The sequence below is a fragment of the Anabrus simplex genome, chromosome 2 (genome assembly GCF_040414725.1).
Source record: "Anabrus simplex isolate iqAnaSimp1 chromosome 2, ASM4041472v1, whole genome shotgun sequence".
NCBI lineage: Eukaryota > Metazoa > Arthropoda > Insecta > Orthoptera > Tettigoniidae > Anabrus > Anabrus simplex.
This window is the reverse complement of record NC_090266.1, coordinates 643,780,220-643,785,698: the sequence shown is the minus strand read 5'-3', so window position 1 is coordinate 643,785,698 and position 5,479 is coordinate 643,780,220.

The window sequence follows — 5,479 nt, the reverse complement described above, 5'->3', positions numbered from 1 at the left end:
AGGTTTTTCAGATCATTTTGCTCAAATTATGCATCTAAATTTTAGGGTAATAGGAAACCATAATTTAAAAAATAACAATGTAATTTACAGGGGAACTAGAATGTGCAACAAGGAAAATATTTCATATTTTAACCAGTTATTGGCCAAGGAAACTTGGGAGAGTGTATATAGAAATAACTCAACTAATGAGGCCTTCAGTGAGTTTTTGGGTTTGTTCGATTATTATTATCAAGTGGCAATACCTGTCAAAATGGTAATTGTAAAGAATTATAGGAATGGGTGGATTACATCAGGAATTAGAAATTCAAGTAGACGATTAAGGTTTTTAAGCAAATGTGTGAAAGGGAGTAACACCTCATCTGAATTGAAGGATTATTATAAGAAATATAAGAACATATATCAAGAAGTTTTGAAGGCTGCCAAAAGATTGCATAATGAGAATGAGCTAAAAAATTCTAAAAAAGGTCTAAATGTATGTGGAACATTATAAAAAGGGAGAAAGGTACTCTAGTTCCATTAAAAAATAATATTACTCTTACAAATGCAGGGAAAGAAGTCAGTGATCCAGAAGAAGTTGCAGAAATATTTAGTAACTATTTTATAGAAGCAGTTTTGAGGTTAACGGAAAATTTTCAAACATCAGTGACAAGAACAGGCTTGAATACAGTTCACAGGAATGTATCATCCATGTTTCTTACTCCTGTGACTGAGCAAGAGATAGATAAGATAATAAAACAGATGGGTAAAAAGAAGTCTTCTGGTTTAGATGGTTATTCAAACTACCTTATTAAATGCTGTTACCAATACATAATCAAGCCTCTCTGTTACTTGATAAATTTGTCACTAACCACTGGTAAATTTTCAGACAAATTCAAGGTAACCAAAGTTGTTCCGATACATAAAAAGGGTAGTGAAGAAGATGCTGGTAACTATAGGCCTGTCTGCCTCCCCTCTGTATTCTCCGAAATACTGGAAAGAATTATGTACGATGGACTGTTATCATTCTTAGAGAAGCATAATATATTAGCTGGTTGCCAGAATGGCTTTCGTAAAAATAGATCAACTACCACAGCATTCATTAACTTTATTGAACAGATATATGGCACACTAGATGGGAAGGGTGCATGTTTAGGTATTTTCTTGGACTTAACAAAAGCTTTTGATATAATTGACCACAGCTTGCTTTTAGAAAAGTTATACATGTATGGAGTTCGGGGAAAGGCCTATGACTGGTTCAAATCATTTTTAGGGGATAGAAGACAGATTGTTGAAACATCATATACCGGTACTGATTTGAGCAAAAATGTAATTAAGAATGTGTATTCCTGTGCCAGAAACATAGATCATGGTGTTCCACAGGGGTCAGTTTTAGGACCATTATTATTTTTAGTATTTATTAATGATATCGTCCAAATTGTCGATGATATTCAAGGAGTGCAATTAACTTTGTTTGCAGATGATATTACTGTTTTTGTAGCTGATGAAAGTTCTGAAGGGTTAGAATTGAAGGCAGGTAATATAGTGAGTAATATCCTGAGCTGGCTTGAAGATAATAAATTAATTTTAAGTAAACAGAAAACTTCTGTGATTAGATTTCACCATAAGATTAATTTAAATATGGAAGTTGGTCCAATATCATTTGGAGAGACCATAATTGAGTACTCATCATCAACAAAGTTTCTTGGCTTGTGGATGGATGAATCATTAACCTGGGAAAAACATACAGAGTTTATAGGGAAAAAGCTTAGTAAATTTTATTTCATGATAATATCTTTGAAAAATAGTTTTAATTTAAAGGCTTGCCAAATTATGTATTTTGCATATGTCCATCCCAAACTAACCTATGGAATCATTTACTGGGGGAATTCACGATATAGCGAAGTCATCTTTAAGTTACAAAAGAAAATAATTAGAGGAATGGCCGGTGTCGGCAGGAGGACAAGCTGCAAGAAATACTTTAAACTTTATTTTATTTTACCATTGCCTAGCCTTTATATTTTCCATACACTTGTGTATATGAAGGAGAATGTAAACAGCTACACCATAAACTCTGATGTACATAGGTATAATACTAGAAATAAACACAGTCTGCACATAGAACCACACAAAACTAAGCTATATGAATCAAGTTTGAGTTATGCAGGAGTACATTTATTTAATAAATTACCAGACTACATTAAACAGATAAAACCATGCTCAAAATTTAAGAAAGAATTATTCAAATTTGTTTCTAACCATTGTTTTTATTCTATTGAAGAATACTTAGCTCTTGAAAATTAACTTATGTATCACTTTTTTTTAAATATGTGCCTCTTTACCACATTGTATATTTCTCTTTATTTATCATGGCATGTATATTACTGTTTTATCCATTGTTACTGTAAATATGATTATTGACGTGTCCCATATCACTGTATGATCAGTTGGACGAAATAAAATAAAATACAATACAATGTATTAGATATAATGTAAATGTGAAATGTAAATACAAAAGAAAAAATGAACACATAGTATTGTCTAGGCGGATCATCCATCTCTCTATTTACTGTAATTAAGTCAATACGGACTAAATACTGGTCATTATGATCAAGATTATTAATAGTGATTATGTCAGCCAGGCAAGAAAAATGATAAACAAATTTAAGAATGTGTAGGTTAAAATTCTTAGTATTTCAAATGATCAGAACCTTCGAAAAAATGTGCTAAAGGTAATGTCATACCTAAACATTTGAATTCAGTACAGAAGAGGGGTAGAATACAGCACTACGAAATGGGAACAGGGCGGAAAGTAAATCACTTGTGGATCAAAGGTGAAATTAGGTTTTTACATCTCAAAAAACGAAGATGAACAACACACTTTATGAATTACACCTACTTATCACCAGTCAAATTTCGGTCCTGGAGGGGGAGGAGGCACAATTCAATATTGACCTCTCATTATTTACAATACTAAAGAAAAAACAAAAAGATGTTTTTGATAGAAAATACCAGAAGCTTATTGAGGACAAACGCATTACAAGAGAGGAAATGCGAAACAATATAACACACACAACAACAACAACAACACACACACACGCACACACACACACACACATTTTATCCGCCATTTAAAAATATGACCAATGTTGATTTCCACAATGACAAAGTTGAGATCTTAAGTAAAGGTCCTAAACATAACTGGCTAGAAACAGGTAAAAGCATTCAAAAGAAGGAATTAGTGAAACTGATTGCGGAATCGGAAGTAGCAATTGCAGAGGTCTCCATAGATGAACAGGAGAATATGAGGTTCGAGGCCAAAAGAAAATTTGTAACATAATGGAACACAAGACTATATCAGATGTCAAAACGAATAATAATCTCCGAATGATTAACAAGAACATCAAAGATAACACCATAATTGTTACGAAGGCTGATGAGGGCAATACTATAGTTTCGATGAATAAAGAAGATTGCGTTAGTAAATCGAATGGTTTTTAAAAGGAGATAAGTTTCTTCAGATAAAGAAGGACCCCACCAAAACTATGCTAAGTAATTTAAGCAAATTTTAACCAATAATAACTTTTTGATGGAGTCGTAAGAAGCAAAACGCTTGGTAAACATGAACCCACGGTTACCTAAATTGAGGCCAATACCTAAGGTACATATCCATTAGACCGGTTGAAAACTTTAGAAGTAGTCCTACATATAAAACGGCCACATTTATACACACGTTTTTAGAGAAATATTACAGATACAATGTAGATACTGGTCTCCGAAATACTATAGATTTTTGTAATAGGACAAAAAATGTAAGTTTATCGGAACAGAATAGCTTTGATGTTAAGGATATGTACTCAAACATCCCGATTACGGAGACTATCCACATTGTTAAGGATAACTTATACACATACAGCCAGTTCAGTAAAGTACAAATAGATAATTTCATCAACTTATTAACGTTCACACTAGAAAACAACATTTTTACTTTTAATAACAACGTGTAAAAGCAAGTTAAAATATTTGGCCATGGGATCACCAGCGTCTGGTATCCTTGCGGACATATATATGGACCATATGGAATCTAACAAAATGGCAGTCAAAATAAAAGGATTAGATTTATGGCAGAGGTTTGATGATGATTCGTTCGTTATCATTACCGAACAGGATCTCAAGCCAAACGAGCTGTTATACCAGTTAAATAACTTATATAAACATATAATATTTTACAACCGAATCGGAGGATAATAAAAGTCTGAATTATCTAGACGTAGCAGTAACTAGATATAATAAAAACCTGGTTTACCAAGTATTCAGAAAGCCTACACATACAGATGTTGTAATCAGGAAAAACTCGAACCTCAGTAACTGCGAGGAGGAGGAGGGGGAGGAGGGGTAGGAGGAGGAACGTAGCTGACCTGTGATGCGGAGGAGAAGGAACACGGCTATGTCCGGTCGGGGGATGAGGAGGAGGAGGAGGAGAAGGATCTATGCCCTGTCAGAGGAGGAGGAGGAAGCTGCTATCTTTAAAGCTGTTTAAGGTACACCCTCCTACACCCGGTTTTCCAAGCAAACGCTGGTATGTACCTTAACTATGGCTACGACCCTACTACATTCATAGTAACAGATTTTTTTGAAAAGCACTTGGATTTTAAATTGCCCGCCACTGCGTGCATAAGGTGCCAACAGTGATGATTAGCGCCGTCAAGATGGCAGCAGTGAGGTTAGCGATGTTCTGTTGTTTAAAAATCCGCGCCCACGTGGTTAATGATCTTGACAGGTGTCGAAAAAGCACGTGGATTTTACATTCCGCGCCACGACGTGCGTAAGATGGCAGCAATGAGGTTTAGCGCCTTGAAGATGGCAGCATTGAGGTTAGCGAAGTTCTATTGTCCTGAAAAGTGAGGTTAGGGTCCGTCAAGAATACAGCTGTCACCTTGATATTTGTCAAAAAAGCACGTGGCCAAGCACGTGGTTTGTTTACAAACAAGAGCAAGTGGTCGTGAAGTCACGGTCACGCGGTATGCTGCGGTAGCATGCGAAGTTCAAACTCCACGCCCACGTGGTTAGAACTTGTCAAAGCACGTAGATTTGCAAATTCCGCGCACTACGTAGTTAAGTTAGTTCACGTAGAACATGCTAAGATAGCAGCTCTCATCTTAACGACGTAGGCGCATCCCAGCGTTTGCTTCGTATACCGCGTGTAGGAGGGTGTACCCTAAACAGCTGTAAAGATAGGAGCTTCTTCCTCCTCCTCCTCCTCCTCCTCCTCCTCCTCCTCTGACAGGGCATAGTTCCTCCTTCATATTACACGCAGTTTTACAGATGGATAGGCAGTTGTTATTTGCCGGTGTTGTTATTTGCCGATTGTAGTGTAAAACTATACATCATATCTACCTGTAAATCTTCTATTATGTTTATGTGTGATCTTTGTAGCGTTAGTTTTTCAAGACTTGACAATCTTCAGCGACATAAAGCTGTAAAGGATAACTTAGGAATTTAT